We start from the raw sequence: 17,045 nt of genomic DNA on the forward strand, positions 1-17,045 counted from the left end.
TCTGCACAGTTTTGAAATGGCGACGAAGATGTTTAGTGCTGACGATGCCATTATCAGCATGACTATTCCGGTGATTTACATGCTGGAGCACATGTTAAACAGAATTCGGAGTCAGGTGGTGGCACAAGTGGAGGTGGAGGAAGTAGAGGAGGAGGAGTTGTATGCGGAAGGGCTAACATCTGCAAGGTCCAGACGGTCGGCAGCACCAAGGCGGCAGGCATGTGAGGGTGGGGGAGATGGTTTTACCAGGGCGCATGGTAGCAGCCAAACTAGTGAGGAAGGTGCAGGAGCCCAGGAAGAAGTGGAGGACGAACTGATGGAAGACTCATCAGATGAGGGAGAGCTTGATCACATTTCTGTTGTGCGAGGTTGGGGGGAGAGGACAGAGGAAGGAAGCATGATTGTTACCTCGCCACCAACACAACAGGGACTTGGTGCTCCTGGATGCGCAACACACATGAGTGCCTTCTTGCTGCACTACCTGCAACATGACCCTCGAATTGTGAGAATTAGAAATAATCCTGACTACTGGGTTGCCACACTGTTATATCCCCGGTACAAAAGTAAATTTGCAGAAATTATTCCTGCCATAGAAAGGGATGCACGCATGCAGGAGTATCAGCAGAGACTGTTGCAGAATCTTACATGTGCTTTTCCACAAAATACCAGTGGTGCACGTAGTGAATCTCACAGTTCCAACTTGCCAACCGTGGGACCGTCAAGTGTTCAGCACTCAAACCGTAACAGAACCACAGTATCTGCTGGTAACATCAATTTTGCGGAATCATTTCACCACTTTTTTAGCCCATCCTTTGCAAGGCCACAGGAGACAAGAAGTCTGACACATAGTCAACGCCTAGAGACGATGGTACAGGAGTATCTCCAAGTAAACATTGAAGCCACGACTGTGTCACTGGACCCTTGCTCTTTTTGGGCTTCCAATCTGGATAAATGGCCAGAGCTAGCCACTTACGCCTTGGAGATCTTGTCATGCCCCGCAGCCAGCGTTCTGGCTGAACGTGTGTTCAGCGCTGCTGGTGGTGTGCTGACAGATAAGCGCACGCGGCTCTCCACTGATAATGTAGACAGACTCACGTTCATAAAGATGAACAAATCATGGATCCGAAACGACTTTTCTACCCCTGTGTCATCCTGGGGAGAGTAAAAGCTTGATGATTGGTTAAAATCACCCTACCAACCGTTTTAAGCTTTCAAATTACTAATCATGTTTATCTGTATCTTGACTGGAAAATAATTTGGGCTTTGTAGCAGTGTGCAGCACTGATCCTATTAGGCCATCTATAATAAGCTCCACCAGATTTAAAATTAAAAATAAATTTTAGCTGCATCTAGCCCGGAAAATAATTTTGGGGCTCCGAGATGCGCAAGACACATAAGTGCCTTCTTGCTGCACTACCTGCAGCATGACCCTCATATTGTCAGAATTCGAAGTAATCATGACTACTGGGTTGCCACACTCTTAGATCCCCCAAACTTTTCGATCAACCTTTTCATTTTAATAAAGACCAAAAAAATGGTCATTTTTGAAATTATAAGCATTAGCAGGTTGTTAGAAACTGAAATCAAACAGTTTTCAACTCAAAACTTTATTCTAGGTGATGTTACATTTTCACATAGGACCCCTTGTTTGAAAGGAGCTTCTGAACTCTCTCGTCCATTGAATTTGTCAGGTTTTGGATGGTTTCTGCTTCAATTGTTTTGCATGAGGACAGAATACCCTCCCAGAGCTGTTGCTTAGATGTGAACTGCCTCCCGCCATCATAGACACTCCTTTTAATGATGCTCCAAAGGTTCTGAATGGGGTAGAGGTCAGGGGAGCATGGGGGTCACACCATAAGTTTGTCCCCTTTTATGCCTATATCAGCCAGAGATGCAGATGTTTTATGTGCAGCATGAGATGGTGCATTATCATGCAGAAAAATGATCTTGCTGTGAAATACACGGTTCTTCTTCTTGAACCATGGCAGGAAGTGCTGTTTGAGAAAATCCACATACATTATGGAGTTCATCTTTAGCGCCTTCAGGGATCCTAAAGGGGCCGACAATCTCTCTCCCCATGATTCCAGCCCAAAACATTACTCCACCTCCTCCTTGTTGGCGCTGTAGCCGTGTTTGCGTGGGGTGTCCATCAACCAGCCATCCTCCACTCCATCCATCTGGACCATCGAGCGCTGCACGGCACTCATCCGTGAACAAAACAGTTTTGAAATCAGTCTTCATGTAATGTTTGGCCCACTGGAGCCGTTTCTGCTTGTGTGAAGTGGATAGAGGAGGTCGACAGGATGGCGTATGCACAGCTGCAAACCTCTGAAGGACCCTGCATCTTGTTGTTCGGGGGACGTTGGAGGCACAAGCAGCTTCAAAAACTTGTCTGCTGCTATGACAAGGCTTTCTTGCCGCTGCTCTTTTAACCTGACGTAATTGCCTGTAGGAAAGAGTCCTCAATTTTCCCTTATCAGCACGCACACGTGTGTACTGTGAATCAGCTACATACTTCTTGATTGCCAAGACACTTCATCCTGATCATCGCACAATGTTGATTGTAGTCATGCCTTGACCTAAACACTCCACAATTTGTTGCTTCTCAGCAGCCGACACATCCTTTTTCTTTCCCATTTTGTCAGAAAATGTAGGCTGCTTAATAATGTGAGAGAGCCTTCTTAAGTAGTCTTGCCTTTCATTGGACACACCTGCCAAACTAATTAGCACAGGTGTCTGCAATTGCTTACAGTGATATAAAGAGCCCTGACACACATCACCATCAGTGAGTTTAACTGACAAACAAACAAATTCTTCCCTTATCACTCCTAAACACTTTTTGCATAATAATTTGGAACGCAGTGTACATGTGCTTTTCCACAAAACACCAGTGGTTCACGTAGTGAATCTTACAGTTCTAACTTGCCAACCGTGGTCTGTATGGAATTGTTCAATAAAGGGCCCAAAATTAAGATAACATAGATGGGAGAGGTCTCTATGAATAGGAATTCCTAAGTATTTGATACCCTGTGAGGGCCAGGCAAAGGGAAAGTTGGACTGGATGGAATCCTATATGGATTTGGGGAGGGAGACATCGAGGGCCTCAGACTTCGCTGCATTGATTTTAAAATTTTACCATGTAACAAAGTGATCTATTTCAGCCATAACAGCAGGGATGGATATATGTGATTGAGTGATATATACTAGGACATTATCAGCAAATAGAGAGCACTTGTACTCGGTGCCTCCCACCTCAATCCACCTAATATTGGGGTTATGGCGAATTGATGAGAGCAGGTGCTCCGTCACTAGGATGTATAAGAGAGGGGACAGAGGACATCCCTGCCTTGTCCCATTGGTGATTGTGAAAGGTGATGAAAATGTTCTGACGCACCCCCTGGGCCTTGGGACACCCGGAGCCGGACCCTTTTTGGTGGATGCTGGTGGTTGTAGTCTTCGTGGCGGCGACCCGGTTCCGTGGCTCAGGGCGGTCAAACCAGTGGCGGAACTATTTATGTGGTTTTGATGTTTAAATGTCCGACTACGCCACCCGTGGATTGCGGTCAGAGTGAACCGCCGCTACAGGGCAGACCGCTGAGGCTGGTGTTGTGGGTGCAGCAGAGCGTAGCATAACTCCCCACGGGAGGAGTATAGCCTCAGGGCAGTGTATGCGGAGGATGGGGGTGATGGTGCAGGGCAGCAGCAGTAACGACACGGAGTCAGTGATGCAGTCCAGGGCCTTTACTCACAGTTCTTATTATCCAGACCACGTCTGCAGGTAACGGCTGCCCACGTCGTACTGTGCTCACCAGGTGAGGGGCTCAGACAACTCCCAGATAACTTTGGAGCACTTCACAGGACCCCCTTTGTGTGTCCTTTGTCTGGCCTTTCTTACCAACACTTCTGTCCGGCTGCCTCGGGCCTCCTCTTGGTAAACTTGGCGCCAGTTTCCCTGACCCTATGTGGTGCCTTCCTAGCGGGTGTAGCGAGGGGCTGCGCCACATAAAATGTCAGAGCCTCCGGTTTCTAGCTGAGGCTCGTTTCCTGCCTCCACTAGTTCGGGGACCGGTCTCCCCTTTGGCCTGACCCCTCCACGCAGGTGGATTCGGGCGTGCGGTGGCGACTCGCCCGTCCGCACCCCTGGGATCCCTTCATTCCTCGTTCCTGGAGCCTTCTCCGCTCCTCTTCCTTCCTTCTCCCTCTTCCAGGCCTGGGCCTCTGTTACTAGGCCCGCCTCCGGAGCAGAGCTCATGCAGAGCCCCTGCTCCCTGCCACTTCTGCTCAGACTTCTCTGCACTGAACTAAGATGGTGCCCACCTTTTATACTCCCTTCTCAATGCACCCAGGAACTGCTTCCTCCCTGCTCCTGCACTACAGGGTTCCCCTTCCTCAGTGTTCCCTCCCCCCACTCCAGCCAGGGACAGGGACTGTCGTGCCCATCTCAGGGGCATATTGGTCGCCCTGCCCCACGGCAATGTGGTGTAATGCATGCAGGTGTCGGGTCCTGATCCACACTCCATCCTTACCTGAGAGTGAGATATCACACCTCTGGGTGAGGTGCAATACGTCTGTAGCAACCGAGCCCTCAGGGTGCTACAGTTCCATTTATCTTCAGCCTAGGTGACGTATTGCGATACAGGGCTGTGATTTTGGCTATAAAAGGGTCCCCTAGACCCCTACCCCAAGCTTTTTAAGAGAATCATATATGGCGTGCCAGGAGACTCTATGGAATGCTTTCTCAGCATCCAACGAGAGTATCTAATTACAAATTTTTAACTGCATCTAGCCCAGGAAATACTTTGTGCCTAGTAGCAGTGTCTGCTAGTCAGTGGATTATCCCGGCTGTTAAGCAAGCTACACCACCTGTAGTTTAGACACTTAATTTTTTCAAAGGAAATGCTTCGGGACCATGGGATACTTAGTGAAGAGCATCAGGAGGCACCCAAAGGCATAGGGGCTGGGACTGGCAGTAGGATGCCTTGCGGTGGACAGCCGAGCTCGATCCTTATAAAAGCTTTTTAACTGCAGCAGCTTTAGTGGACGCTACTGGAGCTGGAATTACCGCGGCTGCTGGCATGAGACTTGCCCTCCAATAGATCCTTGTAAATGGATTTAAAGTGTATTCATTCAAATTAGAGAGACAATTTAAATTAAAAAGCTTAGAGCTGCCTCCACCACAGGGGGGCTCGCTCGACCCACCAGCGGACAGGCACCAGTATTGGGAGAGGGGGGCTGGCCGTCAGGGTTCACCGCGGCTCTGGCACAAACCCGGCGACACGGAGGTGGCACGGGCAGGAGCGGACTGGCCGTGTCGGCTTCTCACTTTTTGGATTTTAGAAGGGCATGACATGCCTATATCTGTGTCTCCCCCTCCTTTTACTCCTCCACCTCTTTTATTTTCGCATGACTATATGTACTTGTCACTTTTCCATGTGTTAGTTATGTCTTCTGAGCAGTTTATCAGCTTTTGGACACCTTTGAAGGTGTTTTCTATGTGTTTCTATGTGTTTTTGTTTGCCTGCCATTGGTTTTAACGGTGTTCAAAGGTGTTCGACGAACAGTTCGACGAACAGTTCGGCGAACACACGGGTGTTCGACGAACCGAACCGAACTCGAACACTACGGGGGTGGCTCAACACTACTCAGGAATAAGAGAGTGAAAGTTCTCCTTGTAGCAGGGGTCTAAAAGTGTCACCAACCAGTAATGACTGTCACCCAACATTTTGACAACTCGAGGGTCACGGTTAAGGCAGCGTAACATAAAGTCAGCCATGGTTGCCAGACTGGTAGCGGGCAAGACTTTCGTGTCCTCACCAAGATGACGACTGATCATGCTTTCCTCCTCCCCCCCCCCCCTGACCTCAAGCCACCCATGCTGAACCGACTGTATGACAGCTGTACAGGTACTACCATCTACAGCACAAGATACCAGCTCCTGTTCTTCCTCCTCCTCTCCCTCATTGTCCCACAATGCACGTTGGGATGAGATGAGGCTGGGCTGTGTGTAATCACCCGTTACGGGTTCTTGATCCATCTCATCATACTCTGGCTGCAATGCCTCCTCTTTAATTCTCTGCAGAGAGCATTGCAAAAGACAGACAAGTGGGATGCTGACGCTAATGATGGTTTCATCGCCACTCACCATCTTGGTGGACTCCTCAAAGTTTGTCAGGATGTTACATATGTCAGACATCCAGGTCCACTCCAGAGGTCTTATGTGTGGAGTCTGACCTGAATATCGATGGCCTTGTTGCAGCTGGTACTCCACAACTGCTCTCTTCTGCTCACAAATCCTTTGCAACATGTGGAGGGTAGAGTTCCAATGTGTGGGGACATCACACACCATTCGCTGTGCCGGAAGCTGCAAACGCTGCTGCAACACAGCAAGGGCGGAGGAAGCTGTAGCCGACTTCCGAAAATGAGCTGACAGGCGGCGTACTTTGATGAGCAGATCTGGCAACTCGGGGTATGATTTAAGAAACTCCTGAACCACGAGGTTAAGCACATGAGCCAGGCATGGTACGTGTGTGATCTCGCCTCTCCTCAGAGCCTCCACCAGTTTACAGCTATTGTCACACATGACCATGCCTGGATGTAGCTTCAGCGGTCTCAGCCACAGATTTGCCTGCTCTTTCACATCTGTCCACGACTCATAAGCAGTGTGAGGTTTATCACCTAAGCTTATGAGTTTCAGCACAGCCTGTTGCCACTTGGCTGAGGCAGTACTGCAGTCCTTCCAGCTTGTAACTGATGTGGTGATATCTGAGATGGAGGCAGAACATGAGGAGGAGGAGGATGATGCGCAGAAGCTGTACACTGTGGGGCAACTCTGACTGACATAGGGCCCGCAATCCTCGGTGTAGGGAGGATGTGTTCCGTCCCAAGGTCCGACTGGGTCCCGGCTTCCACTATGTTTACCCAGTGTGCTGTCAGGGAGATGTACCGTCCCTGGCCACAAGCAATTGTCCACATGTCCGTTGTCAGGTGGACTCTCCCAGTAACTGCGTTGTTGAGGGCACGGCAGATGTTTTGGGACACGTGCTTGTGTAGTGCGGGGATGGCACACCGGGAAAATAGTGTCGGCTGGGGACCGAGTACCGAGGGATGGCCAACACCATAAGGTTGCGGAAGGAATCCGTCTCCACCAGCCTAAAAGGCATCATTTCCAATGCAAGCAGGCGTGAAATGTGCGAATTTAGGACTGTGGCCTGTGGGGCGTTGGCTACGAATTTGTGCTTTCGATCAAAGGTCTGGGATATGGACAATTGAACCCTGCGGTGGGACGTGGACGTTGATGCTGTTTCTTGAGAAACTGCCATAACAAGTGAAGACTTAGAGGAGGGGGCATCTTTGCAAGCAGTATGGACAGGGTATTGCCTTGCACGCACAACATGGGGTTCTCTTACATGCACAACAGCGGAAGAAGCAGTGGTGACACCCGCTGACACTGGTCGTGGACCCTGGGGTTCGCCCCACAAAGTCGGGTGCTTTGCTGACATGTGCCTGATCATGCTGGTGGTGGTCAGGCTGGTAGTTTTGTCACCCCTGCTGATGCTGGCATGGCAGGTGGTACAAATGGCCTTTTTGGGGTTATCAGCAGAGTCTTTAAAAAAATTCCAGACTCTGGAAGACCTACCGCTTATACTGGCAATGTCCTTCATGTTGGTGTTACGGGGAGCTGTTGCCCGCCTTCTGTGTGCGGCCACCACACTGCTTCTTCCTGCCTGCTGTGGTACTCTGCCTCCCTCCCCCTGTGTGCTGCTGGCCTCGCTCTGCGTGTCCTCCTGCCACGTTGGGTCAGTTACTAGATCATCCACCACCTCCTCCTCTTCCACTTGCGCACCACGATCCTCCTCCTCACTTCCTGGTAATTGTGTCTCGTCATCGTCCACCTCTTGTGACAAATTGCCAGCGTCAACTTCCTGTGGCCGTGGCTGTTCAAATATTTGGGCATCGCTACATGGGATCTAGTGTCCCACCACTACAAGGGGAGCAGGCGAGGGGCACAAATATGGAAATGGACCAGTGAACAGCTCTTCAGAGTGTCCAACTGTGGGATCATTTGCTGTCTGACGACTCTCGGCAATGTAGGAGGAAGGAGCATCAGGGTGAGGAGGAGTATGCGGTCGAGACTCACGGCTACTAAAACTTGACCGTGTGGAAGACAGACCGGAGGTGGTGGTGCCCAGAAAACTGGAAGTATTATCTGCTATCCAATTAATGACCTGTTCACACTGATCAGTTCGCAATACTGGTGTTGTAGTGTGCTTCCCTAGTAATTCGGTCAAGAAGTGGGAGCGAGAAGATGTGGCTGTTGGTTGTGGCACATTTTCACCTTGGCCACGGCCCCCTCCTCTACATGCACCATCACCAGAACGTCAAGTTCCACGTCCCTTGCCACGCGCCTTGCCCATTGTAAATGAAGTAAAATAACTTACACTCGCACTATCAATGGAAAAAAGGTAATAAAAAGGAGATTAGAACCGTGGAAGAGGAAAACCACAGTTCTATTTCTCTGGCCTACACCAGAATCTTTTAAACAGATATATTTGTGTCTGAACACTGAGCGAGACAATTTTTTTTTTTTTTTGTAAAAAAGGGAAAAAGGTGGATAATATAGAGATTTGAACCATGGAACTGCAAAACCACAGTTATAGTTATGTGGCCTACACCAGAATCTTTTAAACAGATATATTTGTGTCTGAACGCTCAGGAGACACTATTACTGTTTTTTTTATGGAAAAAAGGCCAAAAGCTGGATAATACTGAGATTTGAACCGTGGAACTGCAAAACCACAGTTATAGTTATCTGGCCTACACCAGAATCTTTTAAACAGATATATTTGCGTCTGAACAGTCAGCGAGACACTATTACTGTTTTTTTTACGGAAAAAAGGCCAAAAGCTGGATAATACTGAGATTTGAACCGTGGAACTGCAAAACCACAGTTCTAGTAATCTGGCCTACACCAGAATCTTTTAAACAGATATATTTGTGTCTGAACAGTCAGGGAGACACTATTACTGTTTTTTTTTCGGAAAAAAGGCCAAAAGCTGGATAATACTGAGATTTGAACCGTGGAACTGCAAAACCACAGTTCTAGTTATCTGGCCTACACCAGAATCTTTTAAACAGATATATTTGTGTCTGAACAGTCAGGGAGACACTATTACTGTTTTTTTTTTACGGAAAAAAAGGCCAAAAGCTGGATAATACACAGATTTGAACCGTGGAACTGCAAAACCACAGTTATATGTATGTGGCCTACACCAGAATCTTTTAAACAGATATATTGGTGTCTGAACAGTCACAGACACACTCAATTTTTTTTTGTGGGGGTGGTAGGAATACCAAAAGGTTAATACGACGCGTATTTGTACAGTCTGACTGAGGAAAAAAAAATACAAGATTTAGATGAAAAAAAAAAGGATTTTTCCTGGCCCCTGAGACCGGGGGATAAGTCTAGCAATTTGACCAGCAGGAGCACACAGGACTGTAATGCACTGTTTGTTGGTATAACCACTGCGTCTCCTATACAGCCTGCCTGCCTGCCTGATATCTGGGATGGATATTAGTCATGAGAAGGACTGTTTGTTTGATTTGGCAGGCTTTAGAGACCCTACACTACCTATTTTGCACTCTATATCTCTCCCTAACCCAGCTGCATTGACCCTACACTGTCTGATCCCGGGCGACTGTGTCCAAGATGGCGGCGCCCGATTTTAAATACTCGAGGTGACGCTGTGCGGCCAGCCAATCACTGTAATGCACACAAACAACATGGCTGCGGCATTACAGTGACTGGCAATCACTGCATGTTCATTGGCTCTGTAAAGAGCGCCAAACATGCAGGGCGGAGACCCGAGCTCCCGCCGGAGTAACGCGAAAATGCTCGGTGCTCGCCGAACATCCCGAGTAGTGAGATGTTCGGGCGAGTACCGAGCAGTGTCGAGCATGCTCGCTCAACACTAGTTTTCACCCAGGCAGATAGATTACTTGCAATAGATGTAATGAGTGAATGTAACAATGGAATAATGCAAGAGAATGGGACAATAGAACAATGGAATAATGCAAGAATGGAAGAATGGAACATCATTGCACGTGTCATAATGGGCTCCTGGCCTTTATCTGGCTGTGCTGCTGCAGTCAGCTTCAGTCTGCAGGGAGCCTGCAGACTAGGAAGGAGGTGGACCTTTGCTTGTTTGTTCACTAATTAGTAATCCTCTCCCCATCCCCTTGTCTTGAGGCCTGTGGGACAGCAGGGGGAAGGGGAGAAATAGGCAGACTTATGCAGATTAAAAATGCGTGCGTGGGCTGCAGCTGCAACAAGCAGTAAAGTTGTGGGTTTTAAAGGTGTCTATTGATGAACAACATGTGTTCCTAAGGGGAGTCTTTGTCCCTATTAGTGATGAGCGAGCATGCTCGCTACTGCTCGGTGCTCGCCGAGCATCTCACTGCTCGAGATGCTCGGCGCTCGCCGGGTATTTCCGGGGGTTGCTCGGCGGGAGCTCGGGTCTCCTCCCTGCATGTTTGGCACTCTTTACAGAGCCAATGAACATGCAGGGATTGCCTGCCACTAACTGTAATGCTGTAGCCATGTTGGTTGTGGCATTACAGTGATTGGCTGGTCACATAGCGTCATCGGGTCTATATCAGACCTGGCGCCGCCATGCTCGTCACAGTCACTCCGGAATCATACAGTGTAGGGAGAGGTGCTGCTGCGTCAGGGAGAGATTTGCTTGTGTATTAGGTAGTGTAGGGAGAAAAACCGTACATTACACATATCCATCTTAACAAACAGGCCTTTTGAGGACTTACTAATCCATCTGCAGAGATATGAGGCAGGCAGTTTATATAGGCAGGCAGGCAGGGTATATAGCAGACTGCAATGCATATAGCACAAGAGGCTCCATTCCAATTCTGCCTTCTGCTGCTGTTAGATATTTCTATACAAAGGCCCAGGTCTCAGGGGCCAGGAATACTTTTCTTTGGATCTTAATCCTCATTATTTGCTTAAAAAGCAATCCAGAGAACACTGTTTTTCTGTGCCATTTGCTTGTTGGCACTGCAGAATACAGCCAGGTCCTTTCCATATTACAGCGCTAGAAATTCAGCTATTTAAAACTGTGTTTTCTCCGTTACATGGATCACATATAGGTTGTCAGAAAATACTGCCATTTCTGGCCTCTATTAAAAATGTACTTTAGTGAGTCACTGAAGCAATTCACAGCAGTTTGCTGTTCAAACTACTTACCTACAGGCCAGGTAGTTAAAACTCTGTTTTCTCCATCACATGGATCACATATACGTTGCCAGAAAATACTGCCATTTCTGGCCTCCATTAAAAATTGCCTTTAGTGTGTCACTGAAGCAATTCACAGCAGTTTGCTGTTCAAACTACTTACCTACAGGCCAGCTATTTGAAACTATCTGTTTTCTCCATCACACGGATCACATATAAGTTCTCTCCAAACTCAGTCATTTGTAGTGAGCGTGGAAGATACTGTCCTCCATTTAAAATGGGCAAGTCACATGGCAAGGGTTGGGGAACTGGACGTGATGGTAATGATGCATGCAGAGGCCGAGGACTAGACCGTGGGCAAGCTGAAATTGTGCCACAACAACACCCACATCTTCTCGCCTTACCATCCTGTCCCAATTTCTAGGGGACCGCAGCACACCACTATTGAAAACAGAGCAGTGCAAAAGGTTGTTGGTTGGATAGCGGATAATGCTTCCAGTCACTAAGCCACCACCCTGCCTTCCACACGGTCAAGCCTCAGTAGCCGTGAGTCTGGACCACATATTCCTCACCCTGATCCTCCTTCCTCCCACCATGCCGAGTACCCAGAGACAACTGATCCCAGACTTGGACACTCTGAAGAGCTGTTCACTTTTCCATTTATAGATTCGGGCTTCTCATCTGGTCCACTTGAAGCGGGGCAAGAGGAGATCGAGTGTAGTGATGCCCAAATATTTGAGCGTCCACGGTCACACGAAGGCGATGGTGGGAAAGTGTCACAAGAGGTGGATGATGATGAGACACAATTGCCAGAAAGGCAGGAGCAGGACCAGGGTGCAGAAGTGGAAGACGAGGTGGTGGATGATATAGTAACTGACCCAATCTGGCAGGAGGACATGCAGAGTGAGAACAGCAGCACACAGGGGGAGGGAGGCAGAGCACCCCAACAGGCAGGAAGAAGCAGTGTGGTGGCCGCAGACAGAAGGCAGGCTACCGTTCCCCGTAACACCAACACGAAAGAAGTTGCCAGTACAACTGTTAGGTCTTCCCGAGTCTGGTTGTTTTTTAAAGACTCTGCCGATCTCCCCAAAAAGGCCATTTGCACCACCTGCAAGGCCAGCATCAGCAGGGGTGGCAAAATGACCAGCCTGACCACTACCAGCATGATCAGGCACATGGCAGCAAAGCACCCGACTTTGTGGGCCGAACCCCAGGGGCCAGGAATAGTGTCTGCAGGTGGCACCATTGCTTCTTCCACTTTTGTGAATGCAAGCCAATCCCCTGTTCATGGTGCATGCGAAGATGCCTCCTGCCCTGCACCTGTCGTTGCACACTCTCAAGTAGCAGCATCAGGAAGCATGTCCAGGTCCTTGTCCCAGAGCAGCGTTCAGTTGTCCATACCCCATTCCTTGGAACTCAAGCGCAAATATGCAGCCAACGCCCCACAGGCCACACTACTAAATTCTCACATTTCTCGACTGCTTGCGCTCGAAATGTTGCCTTGTAGGCTGGTGGAGACTGAAGCATTCCGCAACCTGATAGCGGCAGCCGTCCATTGGTACTTGGTCCCCAGCCACCACTATTTCTCCCGGTGTGCTGTCCCCACATTACACAAGCACGTGTCCCAAAACATTAGCCGTTGTAACGGGTCTGGGAGGCGGAACCTCTGAGCTACTATACAAGGGGGCGGTCCTTGTAAGGGAGCGGGTGGCGACCAGGGAAGACGGGCAGGCAGTCACAGCAGGTGACCGGGACAGTCTCTGAGTGAACGGGCTGGAGGTCACGGCAAGTGACCGGGGCAGTCTCTGGATGAACGGGCAGGAGGTCATGGCAAGTGACCAGGGCAGTCTCTGGATGAACGGGCAGGAGGTCACGGCAAGTGACCGGGGCAGTCTCTGGGTAAAGGGTAGGTACGACCTGTGATGGCAGAGCCTCCAGGTAGGCTAGCACGCAGATGGTTGATGTGTGCTCCCAGGTGAGCAAGCGAGAGTCTCTGGAATGGTAGGTGGTCACAGCATGTGACGGCGGAGCCTCCAGGTAGGCTAGCAGGCAGGTAACAGGTGTGCGCTCCCAGGTGAGCGGGCAGGAGTCTCTGGAATGGCAGGTGGTCACAGCACGTGACGGCGGATCCTCCAGGTAGGCTAGCAGGCAGGTAACAGGTGTGCGCTCCCAGGTGAGCGGGCAGGAGTCTCTGGAATGGCAGGTGGTCACAGCACGTGACGGCGGAGCCTCCAGGTAGGCTAGCAGGCAGGTAACAGGTGTGCGCTCCCAGGTGAGCGGGCAGGAGTCTCTGGAATGGCAGGTGGTCACAGCACGTGACGGCGGAGCCTCCAGGTAGGCTAGCAGGCAGGTAGCTGATGTGCGCTCCCAGGTGAGCGGGCAAGCTGGTCCATAGACAGACTGACAGGAGTTGGAGGGCAGACCGTCGGACCTCAGGCTAGCAGGCAGGTAAGTAGAATATCAGGCAGGAATCAGACAGCAAACTGGCAGGAATCTGGCAGGTAACGGGCAACGGGACCTGAGGGCTGAAGCAGAGTAGTGAACAGTGCAACAACATTGCTCGGGCACCTCCATTTTGGAGGAGGTGCCTTATATATGGTGAAGTCCTCCGGCCATTGGCCGGGGACTCCTTAGGACGGCGCGCGCGGCCCCTTTAAGAGGGAGGGAGCGCGCGCGCGCACGCCCTAAGCACAGTGGCCGGGAAGGAGCGCGCGCTGCCAGCAGAGCGGGAGGAGGACGCCGGGCTAGGAGCAGAGAGGTGAGGGGAACAGCGTCCCTGCCTAGCAGAGGTGAGGGGAACAGCGTCCCTGCCTAGCAGAGGGCAGGGACGCCGGCGCTACAGTACCCCCCCCTTAGGCCCCCCCTTTTTTAGGCCAGACAGAAATTTAGCTAGGATGAGAGGGGCATGGATGTTCTCCCGGGGCTCCCACGTTCTCTCCTCAGGACCAAACCCCTTCCAATCTACTAGAAAAAAGGTCTTTCCTCTTACCCTTTTGGTGGCAAGAATGTTCTCTACCTCAAACTCGTCCTCAGCAGAAACCGGAGCAGGAGGCGTACCTGTAGACTTGGAAAAAGAGTTAAGTACCACAGGTTTGAGGAGAGATGCATGGAAGGAGTTAGGGATCCGTAAGTTGGCCGGTCGTTTCAATTTATAGGCCACCGGGTTGATCTGACTGATGACCTCCAAAGGACCGATGAACCGAGGCCCTAACTTGTAAGAAGGTATCTTGAGTCGGACATATTTAGATGAGAGCCAGACTTTATCTCCAGGACGAAATTGTGGAGGATCCAGGCGTTTTTTGTCAGCGTGTCTTTTCATCCGTTCGGACGACTGAAGGAGTGCGGATCGGGTACTCTCCCAAATGGAGGAAAATTTGCTAACGAGAGATTCCGCAGCCGGGTTGTCCACAGAGGTGGAGACAGGAAAAGGAATCCGAGGATGCTGACCGAAGACTACAAAAAACGGGGATTTGGAGGAGGATTCGCTCTCGTGATTGTTGTAAGAGAACTCGGCCCATGGTAGGAGATCCACCCAGTCTGAATGATGGGCATTAACGAAGTGCCGGAGGTAACTGGTCAGGTTCTGATTGATCCGCTCCACTTGACCATTGGACTGTGGGTGGTAAGCGGAAGAGAAGTCCAGGGTGACGTCTAGCAGTTTACAAGTGGCTCTCCAGAAGCGTGAGGTGAACTGTACCCCACGATCCGACACGATGTGGAGGGGCAGGCCATGAAGACGAAAGATGTGACGAATAAAGTCTTTAGCTAGCTCGGGTGCAGACGGGAGGCCTGGCAGGGGAACGAAATGAGCCATCTTGGAGAAGCGGTCAGCGACCACCCAAATGACCGTACAACCGGCAGAGACTGGGAGGTCAGTTATAAAGTCCATTGCTATATGCTGCCAGGGGGCAGCAGGTACAGAAAGCGGAAGGAGGCGACCGGCTGGCAGATGTCTCGGAACCTTGTTGCGGGCGCAGGACACACAGGCAGAAACAAAGTCTATTACGTCCTTGTGCAGGGTAGGCCACCAGTAGTGCCGGGTTATAAGCTGGAGGGTCTTTTTCTGACCCGCGTGGCCAGCCAGTTTAGACGAGTGACCCCAGTGAAGGATCTTCTCCCGATCAGGTACAGATACGAACGTCTTTCCGGGAGGGAGACGATTTAGACTCACGGGAGCCACCTGCATTACTCTGGCGGGATCGATGATGTGTTTCGGATCTTCCTCGAGATCAGACACCAGAAAGGATCGAGACAAGGCGTCCGCCTTGACGTTTTTGTCAGCCAGGCGAAAATGAAGAACAAAATCAAAGCGAGCAAAAAACAAGGACCACCGGGCTTGGCGCGGGTTAAGTCTCTGGGCATGCTGGAGGTAAGCCAAGTTCTTGTGGTCAGTGTAAATTATAAACGGGTGAAGAGCCCCCTCGAGCAGGTAACGCCACTCCTCCAATGCCAGTTTGATGGCCAATAACTCTCGGTCTCCTATGGAATAATTGCGCTCTGAGGAGGAGAAGAGTTTAGAGAAGAAGCCGCAAGTTACCATCCTCCCGGAAGATGATTTTTGAGTAAGTACCGCTCCGGCTCCAGAGGAGGAGGCGTCAACTTCCAGGAAGAACTGCTTGTTGCCGTCCGGGCGATGCAGCACCGGGGCGGAAGAGAAGGCCTGTTTTAAGGAAAGAAAGGCCTCCTCTGCTTCGGGCGGCCACTCTTTGGGATTAGTACCCTTACGGGTGAGCGCGGAAATTGGGGCAGTCCGGGAAGAGAAGTGTGGTATGAAGAGGCGGTAGTAGTTGGCGAAGCCCAGGAATCGCTGAATGGCCTTCAACCCCTCCGGTCGAGGCCATTTCTCGATGGCAGACAGTTTCTCTGGATCCATTCGTAGGCCGGTCTAAGAAATAATGTAGCCCAAAAACGGAAGCGAGGTCTGCTCAAAGAGGCACTTCTCGTATTTAGCGAAGAGGTGATTCTGCCTGAGCCTGAGCAGGACCTGACGAACGTCCCTCCGGTGAGTCTGGAGATCCGGAGAGAAGACCAAGATGTCGTCCAGGTACACCACTACGCAGGAGTAGAGAAGGTCCCGGAAGATGTCATTGACCAACTCTTGAAAGACGGCAGGAGTGTTACAGAGACCAAAGGGCATTACCAGATATTCATAGTGGCCGTCCCGGGTGTTGAATGCCGTCTTCCATTCACCCCCCTGACGGATACGAACCAGGTTGTACGCCCCACGGATGACCAGTTTGGTGAAGATTCTAGCCCCCCTCAGACGATCAAATAACTCCGGAATGAGCGGAAGGGGGTACTTATTCTTCACCGTGATCTGGTTAAGGCCTCTATAGTCTATACAGGGACGGAGAGAGCCGTCCTTCTTTTTGACGAAAAAGAAGCCTGCTCCCGCCGGGGAGGTAGATTTCCAGATGAATCCCCTGGCCAGATTCTCCTCAATATATTCGGACATCGACCGGGTCTCAGCAGCGGATAATGGATAAATACGCCCACGGGGAGGAGTAGTACCAGGTAGCAGGTCGATAGGGCAGTCGTATGGTCTATGAGGGGGTAGTGTCTCTGCCTCCTTTTTATTAAAGACATCAGCATAAGACCAATAAGGAATCGGAAGTCCAGGTAGATTAGCTGGGGTAGGAGAAGGACGGACGGGATGGACGGGAACCAGACAGGTCTTATGTCAGTCCTGTCCCCAGCGAAGGACTTCTCCGGTCTGCCAGTCAAGCACGGGTGCATGTCTCTGGAGCCAAAGTAGGCCTAGCAAGAGGGCGTGAGAGAGTCCAGGCAGAACATGAAAGGAGAT

This window comes from Phyllobates terribilis, unplaced genomic scaffold (assembly GCF_046119375.1).
Source record: "Phyllobates terribilis strain yellow unplaced genomic scaffold, ASM4611937v1 Scaffold_8__6_contigs__length_399053987, whole genome shotgun sequence".
NCBI lineage: Eukaryota > Metazoa > Chordata > Amphibia > Anura > Dendrobatidae > Phyllobates > Phyllobates terribilis.